Raw genomic sequence first — 22539 nt, forward strand, 5'->3', positions numbered from 1 at the left:
AATGTTTTTCCTTAATTCATTCATTCATGCTAGTTAAAAGTAGTAGTTTTAACTAGCATTAGATACAAACAGTTGGTAGCTAAGCTACTTATGCTAAATAGTTGATCATCTCATACAGTCTACTGACCTCTGGGAGAAAAACTGGGCTATAAATTGACACTCTTACCTTTTTCTCTCTCCCTCTCTATTTTTCTACTTTTTTGAAAACTTTACTTTATAATTTTTCTTAGCAGCATAGTAACTGGCACAATCGTTCCTGTCTTCCACTGACTACTGCTGAACAGCATCACGATCAAGCGCACTGAGCAGGAACTAAAGACTTCATGCAGATCTAGGGGGGTTCAGGGCAAATATGGATGTGTTTTTTGGTCTGGGAGGGGCAACATTACATTTTTACTGCTAAAAGCAATCTTCGAAAACACAATATGATTAATTTTGTAATTGACATGGCCCCAATTTTTTTTTTATTTCTATGAACAAAAAATAAATTGTGGAGGGCCCCCTGTCGCTCAGGGGCCGCTAGAATTGTCATAACTTTTCCCCCCTATACCGCGCCCCTAGGTACTACTAGCCAAAACTAGACTCCTACGTGTTTATAAAGGTGGACTGGGTGGCCATTTTGGAAACTGCTACTTTGTAGTGAAGATTTGTAGAAAGTAGTCAAGACTTCTTCTGCTGTTCAGTCAAGTTGGAATGGCATCTGCTCTATTTCACGATGCACATCTCTGTTCCTGTTTTTCCATTTGATGCTTGATGGAATGAGCCAAAAAAAAAAATCATAAAATTGAGGCAGATGAAACTGAAGCAGCAATAATGTGTTTTCAAAAACAATCACTTAACAATTGCACCAAATAATGGATTCATATAATGTGCTCTGGAAAAGGGCAGATGCACAAAAAATGGCAGTAAATGATCTCTGTATGTTCACTGAAAATGGAAGGAAGTCTTTATCGGATTTAAGAAAAACTGTAGCTTTAAAAATGTGGCTGCATAATTCTTCTGTCGCTTAAGATTTCCTTCTTTTTTTTTAATGAAGCAAAATTTAATTTGCATGTTAATACTAATTTGAAAATAAAAAAAAATCTTCCCTCTAAATCGACATGACTTTTAATTAGCCTAAATAATAAGCAGGCGACGACGCCATTTCTCTGGAAACAGTCAGCATTTGCAGCAATCCTCTTTTTTTTTTTCTTGTCTTTTTTTTGTTTTTGGCCATAGGTTCCTGGAGGTTTAATGGCCGATTATTGGGATGAACTATTTAATCCTTCATCTATATTACCCCCGGGGCTCGGACATGATCTTACCGAAAGCTCACTGCTGCAGTTGGATGAACTGGCTTTGGAGTCTCGAGCTGCGGGTGTGCCACAGGTGCAGCTAATAAGGTTAATAACATGCACACTGATTAGTGATTAGCTGCTTAAAAGGCATCAACGACGACGAGGTTGTTCAACTGGATTATGGAAACCAGGAGGAAGTCTTTTCTTGAACTTTGAAAAGTATGAAAATCAGCTTCTAGGTGAGTGACCTTTCACTTAAGTTATTAGCAATTAAAGAAATTAGTATAATACTCATTTGTTAATCCAGTTTTAAGACCATTTGAATGTGCCTCTTGACAAAGTGGGGTTTGCCTAAATTATAGTGCTATTTCAGAGGCAGCCATTTATACTTATGCATGCCCTTTTCTCTATATTTGGCAGTTGTTTAATTTAGCGATATTTTATCAACTAAGCAATGCCTGTACTGCATATGGCTATGCAGATGAAAACGCATATCTTTATATTAAAACAGAATGACAAGTCACAGCAGATCAGCAGAAGGATTCAGCGCAAATCAGAAAATTAGGTGTAACGATTATTACCGTTAGCCACGTGAATCTTGTTCAGTTAATAAACCCGTGAAGTGAAATAATTAGCATTCCACTTTCCACGGCTTAATCGCATTAACACAAATATTTGATCTAAATTATGGATTTTTTTTTTACCCAAGACGGAAAGCTGTATGTAAAGTAGCAGATTGATTATTGTTATGATACTGTTATAGAGGTATTTTTTACATTTATGTTACATATGATCCATGTTGATCCTCATGGAAAGTAGATGAAAAAAAGTGTTATGTTCAAATCAGTAGTTTTATGTGGACATGACCATGACATGCTAACCAGCTTCTCTGTTACACATATGATCAAAATAGATTGATAAAATATATTAAAAGCAAGTCTGTCAGAAAAACAATATTTTACAGGATTATTGCCTTTTATATAGCATTTATGCTCATTATATTTTGTAACACTGGCCATCTAATAAGCTAGTACTAGCTTGTTAAACAAGCTAATCTCTTGTTTAGCTAGCCTGTTGTTAGCTGTGTAACAGACATGTGGCTAGTAGCTTACCAACTGTAGTTTCAAAAACAACAACAAAAATAAAACAGAGTTCAGTCATAAAAATGACAGCTGACCATCTTCTATTTTCCACAACTTCTCAACATGTAACTTTGTCTTGTGTGCAAGCTAACAAGAAGTGTAGATTGAAAGGCCAAAAACGTAAGACTGGCCAGAAGGAAAAGAGCTTTGAAATCATAAGTTTTTGGCATATTCAAATAGTAGTGGAGTTTCCAGTGACCCAGGGCTTTTATTGGATTGCACAGTGACCCACAGCACTCCACTGGGTTTCTGAAAAGCTTTAGGTCCTAAAATACATGATGGGCATTTGAATGGTATTATAATTTGTCTTATACTGTCTTGGACAACTATATTGTAGAGAAAATGTCAGGACATGTTTTTTTCTGAGACCCAAATTTATTAGGCATCTTATTAAAAATACTGCTTAAAGATTAAATGAGGAATACTCCACAGTTTTTGTCTGTCCTTCAATTACATTTTAGGATCGTTTGCTGCATCATAATTTAATTCCAGTCCCGGTTTGTCCGAAACGAAGTGAGTTGAGGAACATTGGTAAATGAGGTTACGCAGATAGACTCCAGATAGACTGCATTTCGCAGGAGCTCTGGGAATAAACCAGAGACAAATTGTTACATTTTCAATCAGCTGATAGACAGGCATTAGAAATATTAAAATTATCAAGCACTCTAACAATTATAATGTTGCTGCATGGTGGACTGTACATAGCAAGTAGCTGTTTTTCAGCACTGGCATATTGAAAAATGGTGTGAAGAGGTTTAAACATAACGACATAAAGGGGAATTTGTGCTGCCATATCTTGTTTGGTGATCCTCTCCTATTCTGAATATAGCATGTGTATTTGAATGAATGTTGTATAACTCAGTTCTATAACTTCCACTGCACTGGGATGGGGCATGTCCCGTTTGCTCTGATGTGATGCCTTGCTTTATTTAATCATCAAATTTAAGGTTCTCTGGGATTTGCTTTAAATCTGCCAAGTAGGAAATCATTGAGAAATTAAGGGAAGGTTGATACCTTTATTTTAAGTTTTAACAGGCATTTGACATGCCGACGTGAGTATATCCTGAGATTTAAGGTTGTTGCTGTGACATTTGAGTCATAGTCGAGTTGATTCATGTGTACCGCCGATTATGTGCGGTACACATGGTGTGGGAGTAGTGGAATTTTTTAAACTCTAAGAAATCTGTGGCAGCCTGGCTTATCTGTTGATAAAATTGCACATGCTACTGTAGCTGCGATTGTGCGGAAAAGTTTGATATTCCACTAATGTTGGAAAAAAAGAAGAAAAAAACACAATTTTGCAGTTGCGTTATTTTTATAAAATAAGTAATCCAATTATAATCACACATGAATAAGATTGTTCTCGCGATAAGTAATTCAAAACATGCAGCGCCATCACCAACCACTTCCTGTTGTTTTCTTTGTCCTTTCCGCCAGTAGTAACATCCGCTTGTTGATCATAACTCAAATTATGCAAAAAAGTGTTTCCATTGCAGTTTTACGAAATGCGCTAATTTCGAAACAGCCAAAAAAACCCATCTCATCCGAGTGCAAAAATGTTAGCAAAAAACGTGAGTTTTTTCAAAATTACTGTCTTTCCATAATTCAAATTTATTTTTGTATCAATTTGCACTATTATATGGTCAATCAAACAGCATAATAACCTGATGATAGAGCATTATTTTTGAACGGCATCAACATATTTTCCTTTGACAACAGAAGCGGATACCCAATCTTACTCATGTTAAGGTAGCTGGTTGAAGAGCCCAAGGAATTTCTCTTAAAGTATTTTGCTGGCTTTTTCAACTCTCTGCATTGCTGGAAGGAAATGGAAGTATCATCAGTACTCACTGAGGAGAAGTGGTGTATACTAGAAGGGCAGTGGGCTGCCGAGAAGCAATGTTTGCAGAAAAAAAAGGGTATTTACCGATCAGAGGATTAGGATGGCAGCAGGAGGAGAGATAGGGGAGACGACAGAAGGGGTGTCAAAGAATGATTAGACTGCCACTAAGCCAATTGGGGAAATGGGACCATGGCCAAAGAGACATGACAAAAAGCAGAGAGAGAGGAGAAGAGAAATGCCAGGAGGGGGACAGGCGGGTAGAGAAACGGGAAAGGACAAACAAAATGTGCAGACGGCTGGAGTTGAGAAAATCAAAGCCCAAAATGACAAAGATAAGTAAAACAATAACAAGCTTAGAGGAAAGCAAAAATAGGACTGGCTAGAGAAGCCAGTGTAAAAAAGACAATAAACAGGACAGTGGAAAATGGTGTCAAGGTAATTGAGGAAAAAGATACCAACTCCATTCATTTTGGTTTTTGACTTCTCCTTCGCCACACTCCAGGCTCCATGGTCATCTTTTTAGAAACGCGTTTCTTTTATGACTACATGCCCTCCAGGAATACAACTTCCACAGGATGAAGAGAGCTATTATGGCCTGGTTTTTAGGGTGCAGCAGCTCAGCTTTTGCTAAGATCATAAACCCTCCTCATTCCATCTGTCATTTTGTCAGCAGAAGGTCAGCTGTACGGTCAGCCACTCCGGAGGAGCGCTTGGTGTAAAAGCGATACAGCATAGAGGTACAGTTCTTTTACAACTTTTCTCCAATTTTTGTCTCTTTTTGTCTAATTTCCTTTTTCTTTCCTAACAGTTCCTGTTGATGATGCATCATTCAATGTTTTGTCCTCGTAATGAACAGCAGGTTTGTTATTAGCGGTAGCACTGTGGCAGATTAATCAGTTAATTGTAAAACCTGAGATGTCTTTGAATTCACAGCTGGGCTTTATGCCATGCCAATAGCACAACAGGCTGTGTGCAAAGTCCCACAAGAGCCATTATCTGCCATTTGTGTCCAAGTAGAACAAATCTTAAAACTAATTAAGCCGCTCTCCCATGAAAAGAATGCGAGGACGAATTTCGCCACAGAGAGAGTTGGTGAATTGAAAATCGATAGCTGACAATTTCCAAAGTCTTGTCGAGTGTGTGTGTGTGTGTGTATGTGTGTGTGTGTTTGGGGGCAAAATCAATCACTGCAAAATGAGTCCTGCGTAAACACGAGCGGAGTGACCGCAGCACAGTAATTCAGATGGAGGGTGAGCCAAGACAACCTTATAGGCAGCACACTCAATTCTTCTTTTTTTCTTTTTTGTTTTTGCTAAGGAAATGGTCAGCCGGTGCCATTTTGAAAGGTTAGTTCAGACTTCAAGATGCTGAAATGTGGAGGGGGCGAAAAAACGACATTTAAACTAACATGGAGATGAGCGTGCACAGAGTTTGAAATATGCAATGAATAATTTAGCAAGCAAACAGGATCATGTGTACTGAAATATAATAGATTTAGTACAAATAACCACTTTGGGACATTGTGCACATACCGGGTTCCAAACACTAATCGCATCACGGTAAACGCCGTCTACATGTGTTCAAGAGAAAATTAGGAAAAGGGATTCATTGTAAACCTCAAACAACAGGTTGATAACACCAACTGTTACAGATGGTTGTTTATTTTAATTGTGGCATAAATGTGTCCATTTCCAGGGAGCATCTGGCACGATGCTGTGCTGTTTTCTATGAGGCATTTATGCAGAGGAGCGTTCCCCGAACAATTTGCGAATGCAATCACAGTCCGCTCATGAATGTCTTTGCCTGGTTTGTGCAAAACATTCACGCAGCAAACTCAATTCTTCGTTTGCTTCCCAGAAATTGACATCATTGTTGACCTGGACTAATCTATGTTTACAATAAAGCTGCGTCGGCATTCTTTTTGTTCTTATTGTCGAACACCTGAATGAAGTCAGGCCTTGCCCTCATCTTTAAATCTAACAAAATCGCTGTCAAACATTGGTGCTACGATTGTGCAGCAAAGATTTTGGATTGTTTCGCTATCATTGAAGAGATATTAGTAAATGTTTCCAGAGGTCACCAGAGGTCAACCATCTCCCCAACCTTCTTCAAATCAAAGACAATTGGCATCAATCAACTCTGCTGCTTTTGTGCTGATAACATTTCAATTAGTGCTGCTTTTGCTTTGAAGATATTACTGAAAGTTTAAAGGTCAAAAAGTTAACCGCCCACCCCCCCTACACCTTTTTCAAATCAAACATTTGGTGTCTATCAACTCTGTCATGTTTGTGTGGCAAAGAGTTTCATTTGTACAGAATTTTTTTTAAAGATATTAATGTGAAAGTTTCAAGAGGTCATCAGAGGTCAGCCAACTCCCCCACATTAACGAAATCAATCAAAATTGGTGTGAATCAACTCTGCTACGTTTGTGCAGCAAAACAAATTAAATTTGTACCGTGTTTGTTTTGAAAATATTACTGAAAGTTGTTTTTTGTGAATGTGGGGGGATTGGTAGACCTCTGATGACCTCGGGAAACTTTTTTTTGTTAATATCTTTGAAACGATAGCTGCACAGACACAAGTTTATGTTGCACAAACGGAGCAGAGTTGATTCTCACCAATTTTGTTTGACTTGACGATGTTGGGGGTGGGAAAGGGCTGGTTGACCTTTTGAAACTTTAATTAATATCTTTAAAGCAAAAGCAGCACAACTGAAAATGTTTGCAGAACACTTCATTCATTGAAACCAATTTTGTATGTGTGTGAGGGAAGGTTGACTTTAAAACAATAGGCAACTTCACTCAGGCCTGCTGTACATCATATTCTGTCCTTGCTCACATTTTGTAAAGTTTCCACAAACTTCATTGTATTTTAATGGGGGTTGTACATTATTACTGAGTGGAAGGAAAATCAACAGCTGATTGGCTGGACCCCCAAGAGCAGACATGGGGGAGACTGTAGACGTTGGCGTCTACAGACGTGCCAAGTGAAGAACACACACGGTGTTACTTCCAACGTTTCCTGTATCAACTCAGACATAACCAGTCGAGGTTTGATCGGTAAACAAGTAATCAAAGCATGGGATCTGAATAGTTTTCACCTCTAAATACAATCATAGTCAAAAAAGCAACCTTAAGGCGAGTGCATTTTAAATATTTTACTGCAGTTTTCTGTGACTTTTAACTTGCAAGACCAGAATAATTGATCATCAATCATGGTGCATCCTATTCCCATGAATTGTACCCAAACAGAGAAATAAATTGGTGTGTATTTTTCCATTTATACTTCCTACATGCTAAAAAGGGTCAAAGAATTTACATTTTTGTAAAACAGTACAAAATAATATTCCTTAAAAGTGTTTTTCCTTTTTTAAAAATATGGAACAGCTTTATAACTTCCAAATTTAAACTATTAAAGTAACCAGTTACAAGCATTTTTAGAGGGGGACTCAAGGATTTGCTATTTACATGTAAGTAGGATAAACTGTATAACATGTAAAGTTATATTTACTAGACAGAAAGGTTGAACTACACAATGTTGAAAATTACTGAAAGCCATGTTGACTGAGACAGCTTACATACAAAATACAAATTATTGATTTCTTCTAAGCTTATATTTAAACAAAATATGGGTTGATAGCAACAGTAACAAAAAAACAGCACTCAGGTCAGGGGTAAAGTTGTGGTTGTAATGTGACAAAACATAAAAAATTAAAAAATACTTTTGTATTGTGCAACACCTTGTTTAGCTGGACCAACAGAAAACCTTCAGGTTTATTATCCATAACCCATCTTGTAAATCTTTCAGCACTTTCACCTTAGACCATCACAACAAACTGGGTTTGCCCTTAAGAATAAGAATCATAACATCAAACGATGATGAAGGTGCTTCACATTTTTAAAACACCATATTTTGAATTTAATCAAGATTTTACACTGAATGTCTTTTGGTAGATTTTCACAAGAAAAAAGAAAAACTGAACTGGTGGATTAAATCGTAACATTGACTGAAAGTTTTATTTGCACTTGAATTCTCAAAAACTTTTAAGAATTGCAATAAAAATATGCCAGAAGCAATTCTTTTTTTTCTTTTTCCCCTTTCTGGCTGCCTACGCAAATGGCAAAACAGGATAACACAGCTTATCTGCTGCTGAAGCAATTATAATAATATGGTACCTCTGCTGCAATCTGACTGAATACAAAGAGGGGGAGGGGGAAATAGCCTCAAGTGCTTTCAGTGCTGTTTTAAAGGGTCGTTGCTAATGCATAGTAAAAATGTCATCAATCATTTCTGTATTAGGAATTTAGATGGACTTTTTATTACAGTTATGAAGCTCAACTTTCCAACTTTATCGTTCTTGCAAAGTTCGGTGCAATGGAACGAGATGCACAGTTTCACTCTCTGGATGTAGTAATGGACCCAGACCTGAACCTTCAGAGTCGCATAAAGACAGTTACAAAATCAGTCTTCTATGACCTGAAGAACATTTCTAGGTTTAGAAGACTAATGCAAGATCTAGAATAACTCATCCATCCATTTATCTTTAGTCACATTAATTATTGCAACAGTGTCTTCATAGGTCTGCCTTTAAAAAGTCAATTTTTTAAGGCAGCTGACCCAGAACGCTGCTGCATCATCCCATATCTAAAGTCATAACGCTGGTACCCTGTAGCTCAGAGAATAGATTATAAAATACTGTTAGTTTATAAATCACTGAACGGTTTAGGACCAAAATACATTAAAAGTCTGCTGGTGTTGTACCAACCTTCCAGACCCCTCAGGTCTTCTGGTTCTGCTCTGCRTCCCCAGAACCAGAACCAAACATGGGGAAGCAGCATTCAGCTTCTACGCACCACAAATATGGAACAAACTTCCAGAAAACAACAAAACTCTTTGAGGAATATTGAATTAATGAGTCACAACAACATTTAATTTCCCTTTGGGATCAATTAAGCATTTTTGAATAGAACTGAAAACAGCCGAAACACTGAGTTCCTCTAAATCAAGGCTAAAACCCCACCTGATTGGAGTTATCTTTGATTTCTTGTAACCGAAGCATTGATCAGACTATTTGCTGTGTATTTTTTTTTTATGATTTTGATGACATTGGACAAAACGTAAATGTTCATCTCATGTTTCATGACTGGTGTCCATGATTTTATGACCTAAAACACTTTGAACCCAATGTGAATGTGCTACACGAATAAACTCGACTTGCAGGAAAATCATAACTGTTGTGCTGGGGTTTCGGCCCGCTCAGTGCCTCATTGTGCTCTGCTTCTGCAGAATTCAGCGGAGAAAAAAAACAAAAAAAGCACACGACTGAGCAGGCCGGTCCTACCGCTGTGCCGTAATGGACTGCTGATGACTACGACCTTCTGCTCAACCTGAGGAGGACACGGAGAGAGCGGCGCGGTGGGGACAGGGAGGGCTGCGCTAGTGTTTGTGCTTGACTTTACTTTAGAAACGGTGGATAAAGGAGACAGAGGACATTCAAGTCATAAAACCAAAGTAGCGATGAGAGGGAGAGGGTGGAGTGGATGGCTTTGAAGAGGAGTAAAGTACGGAGGAAGGGTCCCGGGAGAGGAGGAGAGTGATGGAGTGAGATAGAAGTAGCGAGGATAAAAACAGAGGAGGAGAAGGAAGTCATTTCCGTTCCACTTGTGTGAATTAAGATGGCTCTGACTAGCTAGATACTCCACGAGTCACATTCGCTAACTCAAACTTGCATAGATTACCCTGGAAAACAAAGACTTCTCCCTCGTCCCTGCATAAGAAAACAGAGGAAGTTGAGCAGTTTTCATAGTGGGGATTAAGGGAGCTCAGCTAGCCGTTTGAAGCCGAGAAAAATATCTAGACGCCGAACGTTCCCTCCACTTGTCAGCAAGGGAGGAGGAGAGATGAATCGCTTGGTAACAAATGGAGACAATCCTTGGTGAAGGCAGATGAATGTGCAAACAAATCTGCTAACAAATTTAGCTCCTCCACACCTTACAGAAAGAAGGAAGTCGTGAGAGAGAAAAGGAGCTTATTTATCTGCTGTGCTGCTCACCTGAAAGAACAAAAAAACTCACACAGCAGTAGAGAGGGAGGCAAACCTGATTCTCCTCTCCATGAGCAATCTGGAATGACATGAGAGGATTTTAACAGATGGGGGTGGGGGACTGATTTCAACGATGAGCTGTCAGGTACAGCGCTGGGGCTGATGGTTGCAAACAGGATAAACACTTAATGAGGCCCTGAAAAATCTTTTCTCAAATCATTTGATGAGAGAGAATGCAGGAGATGTAGAGAGACTGATGCAGCAGGATGATTCATTACAACTTCCTGTCTTAAACTTTTTTTTCCCCACTTTATGACAAACTTCAGTTTTAAAGTGTTTCATGTGATGGGCTAAAACAAACTTCTGCTTATGTAAAACTGTCAACGTTGTGGCCTGTATTTATTTCCAGTTGTCTGGTAATTAGCTTAATTCAGTCTCTTCATCACCCGTTAATTGTGTATATTTCTGTGTAGAAAGTCGTATTTTTCAAGTTTTGCAAAATACGACTTGTACCATTTTGTTTTTTAACCTAATCATACTGTGAATTTGTCCACATCGTTCTGCCAGGCCAGAGCTGTACGAAATTAGCATTAAGCTAAAGGAAGAGGCACTCTGTTTACTTTTTTGAGTTTTGTGGCTTATTGGTCAGCCTGGATACTCCCATTCACAACAGATTACTTCAGGATGCTGCTGCCTTAAAAAAAAGTGTGATTTATATCACCAAGTTGCACACAGTAACGACATTTAATCATATTTTGGGATTTACTGATATTTATTAAAGTTCTCGTGGAGCAATGGAGAAAATAGCAAAAGTAACTTTTCCGATCATACAGTCAGTTTTCTATTCAAAAACTATCATAAGAATTTTTTCACAATATACAATTAAGTATGCAATAAATGCCCACGCATACCCTGGATTAAGAAGTAATCTTATTGTGAGGTTACTTCCTGTGAAAAAAATAAAAGAAAGGAATAGCATACATCATTTCTTGGGAAGCAATGAACGTTTACAAGTGCAGCCCCTGTCGGTTTTGTACACTTGAGCAAATGCAGCATTATTTTAACCCTTCACACATACAGAGTGTTTATCCGCGGAACTAAACGTGAAATTGTACGCTCCAGGATGAAACTTTAGAAAGTACATCAAAGCAAAGGAGTGCATGGGGTCAGCTGTGTGGGAACGCAGCATTACAGCTACAGTGATGATGTTCAAAGCAAGGTGGAGGGAATCACAGTTTTCTGCAGGTCTAAGGAGACTGTGGGCTCTGGGGAGGAAAGTAATCGTAAAGGCAGAATGGTTTCCAAGGGAGATTGAACAATTTCCAAAACATGCGTGAAAGAAAGAAGTAACACTCAGGGAGTGTTTTTGATGAATATCACTTTAATATGATATAAATCTCTAAAAAGGACATAGTACTAGCCCTTCAATTGGGTTCATTGTTGTAGGATTAATTTCCAAAGTGGCCCCTCTTTGAAATGCAGAATATATAAATAAAATTCAATTATTGTCGGAGAGCTTTGAAAGTTTTGGTCTAGCCTATCAGAAAAATAAAATGAAAATAAATCTCAATAATTCACGTTGAAGTTTATGACTGGGATTTGACAAAAGTAGCACTTTCGCCAGGCCTCGAGTCTGTTGGACTATGAACCCAGCCTTGTCTCGTTGATAATGGTAATTTGTAAAAGACAAATTACAGTCGACACCATTTCCTTCCCTTCTGTGATGTCACTCGTGTACTTCAAAACGAGAGCAAAACTTGTATTTTTTTCCCCTTTTAAATATAATTTTCTCTTTGCCATTTGAAAAGCGCAACAACTTCACAGAGTCGAACTGACATGCCTTAATAAAGTCAGAGAATGTCATCTTTGAACTCGGATTTTGACGGTGAGTAATGGAGACGGTCTCTGTGTGAGAGTGGCGAGCCCGAACAGCTTGAAAGGCAACAAAGAGCCGGAGCGCGAGTGAGTCAGGGAGAGTTGAAGAGGCTCGGATCAAACGCCCCTTTCCTGCCGGGGGGAAATGCTGACTGGCAGAAAGGAACCACCTTGGGAGGAAGTGGGTGGATCTGGGACCGGGGGAGGCATGAATGGGTGTAATGGGGAGGGTTGACACAGGGTAAAGGTGGAAACGCCGAGCGACGACTGGGGAATATTTATTCCACATCCATGCCACAGGCGTGTTCGGAAAGAAAAACACGCCACAGAATGAGAACACCAACACATTTGTTTCGGTTTCAGGGCTCTGCACTGCCTGTTTAAAAAAAAAAAACCCAGAGAAAACAATGTAAAAGTTGTCTGCCAGAATAATCAATACCCTTGCAGCTGCTGTCTTACCTGATCGGATGTTGCTGTTGTAGCTTTGCTACTCCGTGGGGTTAGCATTCTCCTCTAGTTGGTTCAAGTCTTGGTTGGTGAACGTCTGTGTGGATTTTCTGTGTTTCCCCGTGGATGTGTGGGTTTACTCTGCATCACTATACTACAATTATCAACCAAAGACGAAGTGAACTGTCAAACTCATCAAACTGTAACGTTTGTCTCTGGTTCCTGAGTTGTTGGCTGCATGTTGTTTTTATGACTTCTTGTTCTTGTGTTATTATGATGTAAAGCACTGTGAGCTGACTTGTTGATGGAAAAAGTGCAGCACAACTTGATTGATTTCCATTTACCTTGAAACTGCAAATTGGAATTGCACAAATTAATTAGTGGAAACATGCAAATTGAAAAAAAACGTTTTTTTATTTTAAAAAAATGCACTAGGATTAGCTGGTCTATTTTTGTTTCTATTGAAAAACAGCAATGGAAAAACTTTTTTCTGATCACATCTGCTTGTTAACAGCAGCAACAGTTTATTTATGGACAGGGGCCTCCTTGGACAGAATGCAGCTGGTGCCTCCACAGCATCACACAGTTCATCAAAAGTTGATGTTTGTCATTCAAAGATGTTGAACCCATAGCTCTTCTGTGAAATCCGCTGTTATTTCTCCAAAATGTAGCATCAGTACCCGCTTCCAAGTATAAGGTGTTTGCCATTCCAATACCTGAATGATGGCTGATAGACGGTGAGCGCTAGCGCCATGGCTGAAATATGATGTCATAACTGTTTTACATTAGTCAACAACATGACTTTTAATGACTTATTGTGTGAACAAGCTAATCCATGTGATTTTAGTTACATTTCTTATTTGATGGAAACACTGCAATTTCAAAATTGTTTTTTTTTTTTTTTTTGGACATTAGCAGAATACCAGAAAAGTCTTGTGCACATTTGTAATGGAAACGCAAAGTTTCCTGTCTCAAACCGTTTGTGTGAGTTGACCTTGCGATGGACTGGCAACCTTCACCTTGCATCTGCTCTGCATTGGGCTTCAGCCCCCATGAACAGGGTACAGAAAATGAGTGGATGAATGCCATTACTGCCAATAGAACCATGACTCATGGTTCAATTGGCAGTAAATTGTCACGAACTCGATCCATCCATCCACATGTCTATCCTCCACTCTCAGCTTCGTCCAGAGGACGGCCAGGAGACTTCAGGTCAGAAGAGACGTGTAATTCCTCCAGCATGTCGTGGGTCTGCCCCGGGGTCTCTCCCCTCTGCTCAACATGCACCAAACCAAATCTAATATAAAGAAACCTGGAAGCACGGCTGACTTATATGGATTCTCTGTATCAGTGGTTCAACTCCAAGCTCCCCACTCTATATAAATCCATCAGCTGCTTGGGTCTCTGATTTTCTTTCCCTCGCTTCTCAGTTATCATCCAAATCCCATGACTTGAGGGTTGGCACATCTGTACCAGTGAATTGAAAGTTTCACCTTTGGTCTCAGTTCTTCTGTCTACACACCACAGGCTGCTGCAGCACCCTTATTATTCCAGGAGGAAGCCCCCCATCCGCCCGTCCATCTCCTCCTGCCCACCGTCACTTGTGAAAAAGTAAAAGGCATGTGAATACCTTTGCTTGAGGCAAAGACTAGCACAGATCTTTAGGTATAAATTGGAAAGAAACAGGATGATGCAAAACTTACAGCAAAAATGTAGAAAGAAGCTACATGTTAATCCATGTGGAATGCTGCAAGGACATCCAGAAAAAAAACATGTAAAATGTGATCCAGTATCATAAATGGTAGACCCAGTTAATGGATTAGAATATTATGGGAAAGTTTGGTAATGGCTAACTCAGTGTTTCAGCAGTTTTGCAATGTTCTGGAAGATTGTTAGAACAAAAACTGAATGTTGCTTGTTTGGCTCAGGGGATACAGAGCAGAACCAGAACCAGAAGACCCGAAAGGTCTGGGCGGTTGATACAACAGCAGATCTTTAATGTATTTTGGTGCTAAGCCATTCAGTGATTATTAACCAACAATAGTATTTAAAGTTTATTCTCTGAGCTACAGGAAAGAGTAGTGATGAGACGGAGGTCAGTTTCATCATCATCATCATCATCATCATCATCATCATCATCATCATCAGGTTTATTTACAAAGCCCTTTAACAGCAGCCACTGCTGTAGATCTGAACATCAGTCAGAAATAAGATAAATGAAATCATGAGAATAAAGTGACAGAGCTAAGCACACAATAGTGAATTAAAAAATCAATTCAAAACACAATGAAATGACGCAGTCACACAGATAAAACCAACAGAGATTAGGCTTCATTTCAAGGCATCAAATTGCAAAAAAATTAAATATTTTTTTAGATATATTGCATTTATGTAACAACTGAAGGAAAATTGGTGGCATTTTATAGAACAAGCAAGTAGATGTATGCTTAGAAAATATATAACACTGCCCCTTTAATATTATAGTAAAACACACTTTTACCACTCATTGGTAAAGCTACAAGTCGGAATCGTGTGAAATGCACATCAAGCTTTGCAAAAATCATAAATCAGCCACAATCATCTGATTGGTGCACCTACATTCTTCAGTAAGTTAATTTAAAAGTATCTTAATGTTACTTAGGGCTCTTTTAGAGCAGTGAAAATTATCTATAAAATTTGAAAAACAGTCATAGAGTAATATACAGGAAACCAACAGACGATAAGCCAAAACCTGGTGATGGTGCTTCCCTGAAAAAGTAGGGAGACGGTGCGAAGATCCCTTCATTTGCACAGAGGCTTGACTTTCTCAGCCAGTTTTCGAGGGATCCCAATGAAGATCAATGCTTAATTTACCCTGACTTCTGTGCTCACTCGCTGCACCCTGATGTAAGATGCCAGCATTATAGTGAGGCGACTGGGCAGCAGCTGAGCTGCTGGCGCTTGTTAATCCAGTAATTAACTTGATAACAGACCCAAATGAAGCTTGTCTGTTGTCTGGTCTCTGTGCTCTCCACAAAGGGTGCCTGTACTCAATTAAAGATTGCTTGTAGGAGGGAGAACTCCACTTCAGCAGTGATAGCTCTTTTTTCGAGTGGACTGTATCAGCTAGCTAATATCAGGAGTAGAACTACATGTCTTTTATAGTGCATTGTGACGCACGTTACAACCAATGATGGGAGTTTAGGCTTTTACATCTATAAATGATGAACCAGAAACTCAATTTTGCTCAGAATTGTTTGCAAAAAATGTAAATAATTATGTAGGACGGGTAAAACTCTTGATATCGTTCCTGGAAAGAGTCATGGGTTTCTGCGGTTGAGTTGAGGAAACATTAATGGAGCCGCTCTTTAGTTAAACTGTGACAATTGTGATCCAGCTGCTCATTTATGACACCACTGACCAGAGTCTCTCACACTCTTACTTTTAGAAACCAGTGAAACTTTCCTGTAACCCTAACCCACCGTTTAGGTGAGACGTACTCCGCATGCTCAGAATGCACAGCTGTAGGGTTTATTTTATACAACATCTGGCAGGTAACAACATAAACGGTGGTGGATAGTGTTGTGTTGTGCTGTGTTGTGCTACTTGACGTGTTCAGCTTAACGTAATATCTGATAAGAAATATATGGGAAACTGAGACAAGTTACTGTTTACAAAGTGATGTGGAAGCTGAGCGTCAAAAGCGCATACGTGTTTGATGACATGCTAATTTCACAGTGCCATCTAGTGGCCTGGCATGACGGCTACAGCTGACTCAAGTTGTCTTGGCGGTGCCGTCTAAACGTGGAACTATTTCTCGGCAGTTTCCAGGCAGCAGTCTTGTGTAAATGTAGCCTTAAACATAGCAACACGAGTTGCGAGTTAATATGTTGGCACGTAAATGTTACATGTCCACAGGTGATGTCAGAGTGTCCCTTTGTCAAACGACTCCCTGCGATGCAATGAAGGAACTGCAAGGAGCCCATCAGGGTGCACTTAGAAACCTCCTCACACTTCCAAGATGGACGTCTGCAAGTCAAATGTTTGTCATGAGCAACATCTAACTACATGCATGAACTGATGTGCTGTTTGATTGTGTCAAAGAACTTAATAGTAAAAGCTCTGTCAGCTGTAACCTATAGCGGCACCAGATTTATCTTAAGCCTTTTTCTTTTTACAGTTTTTCTCTTTGGTACAACATATGCCAGTTTACATCCTGGTAATGTTTTGCAATCCACAACAGGATCACAGCACCACAACATGGGGTTCCTCTCAAACAACTCCTCCTTTTTTCTCACATGGAAAGTATAGAAATACTGCACTCTAACTCCTGTAGCACTGAATGTTTTCCTTAACGAGGCAATCCCACCTTCCCATTTCTACTTTTGTTTTTTTTTTTTTTTCTTTGTGCTCTGCTTTCTTTATCACAATGACACAGTCTGTCCAAAAATTATAGTAAAAGAGTAAGTTTAGTCCAATCTCTTTCCACTGATTTCTCATAATTTTTAAACTTTAACTATATGGTTTACAACAGAGTGCACTGTTATTTTGACTAATCGATTTGACTGTGTTATCCAAACACAATGAAACAAAGACTTATTCTGAGGCACTGATATGTTCACTGATACAGATAGTTAATTTTGAGAAAGAAACTGGATTCTGCAGGTAATCCACACTGCTTTGCTGTTTGTGCAAATTATTTTGAGAAACGCACTTACTGTTTTGCAAATGTCGAAAATGATCCAAGAAATGAACCAAAGCGGCTCAGAAAAACGATAAATGTTGGAATAACGGTTTGTGATGGACTGTGTTTCTCTTTCTCACCTGACGATTTATTTCATTCCGTACTTTTAAATGACATGGATGACTTTTTGTGTGGAAATCAAAACTTCTCTCTTGCTGGTGGGAAACGCTGGTTTTTAAACCGATGGCCCTAACATGAAGTTTTCAGAAACATGGAGTCAGGGCCCTAACAGAGAGAGGGAGGCAGGGGGGAGGAAAGGAACGGCAGAGACAGTAAACGAAATGGCTATTATACATTTTTTATTACGTTTCCAGGCACTAAGGCACATCAAAGCCTCAGAGATATAGAGGAGGGGGAAGGGATGGAGAGACAGGGTGAAGCAGATGCAGGATGTTCTAATTAACTTCACAGTCGCTCTCCCTCTCTCTCTCTCTCTTCTCCCATCCCTCTCTCACGCAGTCGTCCTCAATGCATTTGAGTGTCTCTCAATCCAGCCCACTGTCTGTGCATGAGCCTTGTAAATTCATCACAACACCCCCCATGTACAGGGGGAAGAAAGGCAAAGAGAAAAAAAAAGTTGCAAGCCTGTTATATGGCGATGCAACTGGTGTGGGGGGGGGGCATCAAACAGGGGGAGAAAAAAAAAAAACATGGAGGAGCCCTCAAGGGAGGGGAGGTGGAGTGGGATGGAGTTGAGGGGTGGGCAGGAAGGGAGCATCAGAAAGACGGGGAGAGGAGCCCCGAGGTGTTGCTGCTGCCACGCCTCGCCAGGAGAGAAGAGAGAGAACATACCCAGCCCTCTCCTCCCTCCACCGTCTCATGGTGCATTCAGGAAAAATCTGAGCAAACTCTTCCTCTGTCCTCTGAACTTTGGCACCACCATCAAATTCTTGTTACCCAGCTGGGAAGATATCAAACGGAGCGAGTTCACGTGTTCTTCCCGTTGACGCGGACACAAGAAACTAAGCCGAGTGTTTTAGATCCGAAGTGATCCGAGTCACATGAAAGGGGGGGGGGGGGGTTAGCCTGTGGAGCCCGCTTTCCCACAGTGGTCCTGAAGGCAGCATTTCATCCTGTTTGACATCCCCGATTCCCGCTCTGTGAGTCAACAGGATGTCGAGAGCAGTCCTCACATTGAGCAAATTGTACGCCAGCCCTGTCATCTCAAAAACATCTCTGAGCTGTTAGGGTTCTGCCAGAATGCTGACGGAAATGAGCTAAAGAGAGAGAAGCAATCTGCATAGAAGTGCATCCGGCTGCTTGGAACATAGAGAAGAAATGTGACTAATCATTTTGAAAAGTAATCGCCGCTTCTCGATTTCACTTTTGATCTGCTCTAAAGACCAGCAGATAACGTACTAATCAAAGGGAGACATGTTTCCAGCCTACTTTTGCTTGAATCTACATCGATTATATACAGAGACACGGGAAAGTATCTACACCATCTAAATGTTAATGGGTTTTACTGGGATTTTATGTGATAAGCCAACACAAAGTAGCTCACAGTTTGGAACAGTGAAGAAATGATGCAGATTTTGAAATAGAAGGACCAACAAGATGCTGGGAATTTTGGTATCAGTCCAATATGACGTAAATACAGGGCTGGTATTATCGATACCAACTCCAAAACCGATACTTTTTTCTTGACAAGCCATTTTCATTGAATAATTTGGTGACTTGACTTGAGTTAGTTGATTCTGATTAGGATTAAGGATGCACCGATATGAAAATTTGAGCCGATATCAACGTCCAACATTAAAATTGCTGTTGTAGCGGACGATTCACTGATTTAATATCATTGATCTGATATTTAAAATATTGCCTCCAATATTGAAAAAAATTCCACATTGAGTATTGGTGACAATGTTCCAGATCTGTAAGGGCAGATCTGATTTATTCAGTCTAATTTTATACTTTGTGCTCTGAGGAACATCATACATTATTTATTTTACATTATGCTTAGGATTTCTAATTGCACTTTCTGAGCCATTTGACAGAAGGTTTGTTGTTTATTGTTATATGTTGGATCAAGATAGTCAACTTATTGTTTTTGTCAGTTTAATTTCTTCATTTATTTTACATCGACTGTTTTACTCCTGCACTGACTGAATAAGTTAAACTTATTTTGAAATGTTTTACTAAACTAGTGAAGCTATTGGTGTATTTAAATGTGATTTACTAGTGCAGAGGTGTTAAATAAATGTGTAATTCAGTACATTTATGTCTGTGTTTTAGTAAAAGAAATGTTTTAAGTCAATTCGACTGTTTTTCTGTATCAGATCGGTATCAGCCGATACTAATCCTCAGATATCGATATCGTATTGTTGAAAGTGAAGAAACCTGATTGGTGCATCCCTAGTAACGGTCCAATACCATTACTCACTTTGGTGTCAATATCATCAATATTTTGATTATATGCCCAGTCCTACCAAGAGGCCCAGCTCTGATCTGACAATCTGTGAATGGGACATTTAGGAGACTCCCTGCCAGCATGCCTAGGTGGGCCCCATGTGGGGTAAAGGAGGGCATACCAGATGGGTCCCACATGGGTTTGTCCATGTAGGGCCACAGCCCACATGGGCCCTACATGGTGGTGGGCCCACATGGGTTTGTCCATTTAGGGCCCATGTAGGACCCACGTAGGCTGTGGCCCTACATGGGCAAACCCATGTGGGGCCACCGTGGAACCCGCGGACAAATCCATATGGGACCCATGCATCAGCCCTCCTTTACCCCACATGGGGCCCACCTAGGCATGCTGACAGGGCTGTAGCAAAAATAAAGCAATTATTTAAAAAAAAAAACCCACCTATATAGATTTTGGCACACACCCTAAGAGGATACAGTAAACATTTTAGTCAGTTGAGACCAAAACTTAACTTTTTCCCAAATGCAGTCCACACTTTGAAGATTTTTATTGGTCAAAATGTATCGTTTTCCTTTCAGTGTTCACTTACTTCTGCGCTACCTTGCATCAGCCTACCACAGTCTACCTTAAATAGTCCGTTCAGGTTTGCGGTCGTAACATGACAGGATGTGCAAAAGTTCAGGAAGTGTGGGCACTTCGGCAAAGCGGTGCCCAAAGCATGAAAACTTGAAACCAAACCGAAAAGCTGAGCAAATTCAGGTGCACAATTTAATAAATCATGAAGCAGATTGCGAGAAGGTCTATAAAAGCCGCTGTGATCAGCTGCCAGATTGGTCCCAGTTCTCTCTTTGCCTTTTGAATGTCATTCTTTTGGTATTGACCCATGCTGTTTCCAAATGATTTTGTTGTTGTTTTCAAAGACATGAAATTCAAAGGATAATTTGAAACCAAACCCAGGAGTGTAAATTTTCCATCCAGTGATCTATCACATTTCAGAAGCTTCAAAGGACAAGAGCGAAACACAGACGGTGATTCCAGTTAAGAAGATGTATCATACAAAATTAGTTTTAGTGTTTTACGCATCAGGACCTAATGAAAGTGTAGTAAATATGACTGCAGATTGCAGAGTTTTTTGGTATTTGTTGAACAAAAACAAAGTACACCTTTGCAGCATCTGTCCAGTTTTAGCAGGGAAAGAATCAGCCACGTGTTTCTGGATGCACTTATTTAATTTATCAACTAATGTTGAACATTTCCTCTTGCTTGGTTATCTCATTTCCTGTTTTTATTTTGGTAATTATTCAGTTCTATTAAAAATCACGCAACTTCCTGCCCTTAAAGGGGCAGTTTTACGTGTTTTCCAGCCACTTCATAGCACAATCAAGCAACTCTTACGTTCAGTTGTTATAAAGATGCTTATATATCAAATTTGACATAAAATAAATTTGACTTCAAAATGTAATGCCTTGAAATCTTTTAAAAATATCCTGCACTTTCTGAAACTCCGGCCTCAGGAAGTCATCACAACGTCGCTCCTCTGTTAACCCTTTAATAATGTTTTTACCAGTCAATCTCATGTAACACCGCCCCTTTAAGTTTCTGTTGTTTGTGATAACTCCATTCTTCCCCTTTATGTTCATACACATCATCTTGTCTTTGCTTTATTCATGTCTAAAGAACCAGTTGTGTTGCTTAGACTGCAACAGTTCACTAGTCTTTATTTCAGTAAGTCTCTCCTGAATGACACTGAATTGTACAGAGCTGTACATTGTGATATATCCATAGCAACCTCATTAAAATGTGTCTGACTCGAGTTTTTGATTTGAGTATTTCTGGGCTCCAGATTGATAGTTTTTGCTGACATGTGGTAACTGGTGATTTGCATTATGACCAAACCTTCATGCCTGCTGTCAAACAGAGTAAGGTGACCATTTGGGCCTTATTTGACCAACTGGGCACCAGGAAAAAAAAGACAAAAAAAATAACAGCATGAAGGTGTTCCAATGTCCTAGTCAAATTTCAGAACTCAACCAAATTGATGTCCTGTGGTTTGGGGTTGGATTAAGGTATTTGTAGGATTGGAAAGGCTCAGAAATCAGATATATTACAAAATCTTAGCATGTATTTTTGGTCTAGTTTCTAATGCTAATAGAAACTATTTGCATTAGTGAGTTTTGTCTTTGCTGAAAAATGACCAAACTAACAGGTGACTTTTCTGCAAGACATAGGAGCTTTGACTTTTTCCATCAATATTAAGCAACTATTGACTTAAAATATGTTCCACTGGCAGATTATTTCACTTAAAATGTGGGGAAAATGTCGTGTTATAATTGGAAAAGATCTGCCAGTGGAACTAATACTTTTTCATCAATATTAAGGAATTATTGACTTAAACCAAGCTCCCGTTTGCTACTTGTAAATTAGTTTTGTCTTATTTCTAAATTACAAAGATGTTTGAGCTAGAAACTAGCGGGTTTGTTGCAATAAGCAATACATGAATTAATCACATGATAAATTAAAACAAGCTCAATCATTTCCATTTGAATGATTACATTTTTTTTCTCTTTTTTCTTTTTATACCAAAAACTAGATGATAAAAAGTCTCCAGTCTGGTGTTTTGGTCTCATCCAGAGCCTATTTTTGAAGGACAATTTTTTTACGGACACTTTATAATAATTAATTTCATTTGCTTTTTATGTTGTTTTGTTTATTTATTTTGCATATGTAAAATAGTTTCCACTTCCCGTGTTAAATGTCCACGACAATGTAAAGTCAGTCTCCAAACAGCAATATTATAATTTATCTCAATAACTTCTGGGAT

At 39.3% G+C, this 22539-nt stretch overlaps 1 long non-coding RNA gene across 1 annotated transcript; it reads left to right on the forward strand.

The window, feature by feature from the left end:
• The first annotated feature begins 1244 nt into the window (after positions 1-1244).
• Positions 1245-16741, forward strand: LOC103469748 (uncharacterized). Its single transcript, XR_534392.2, has 4 exons — positions 1245-1516; positions 4936-4999; positions 5071-5121; positions 16525-16741. It is a non-coding gene; the product is annotated as an uncharacterized LOC103469748 (long non-coding RNA).
• Positions 16742-22539: the final 5798 nt, after the last annotated feature.

Source organism: Poecilia reticulata, linkage group LG9 (assembly GCF_000633615.1).
Source record: "Poecilia reticulata strain Guanapo linkage group LG9, Guppy_female_1.0+MT, whole genome shotgun sequence".
NCBI classification, from domain to species: domain Eukaryota; kingdom Metazoa; phylum Chordata; class Actinopteri; order Cyprinodontiformes; family Poeciliidae; genus Poecilia; species Poecilia reticulata.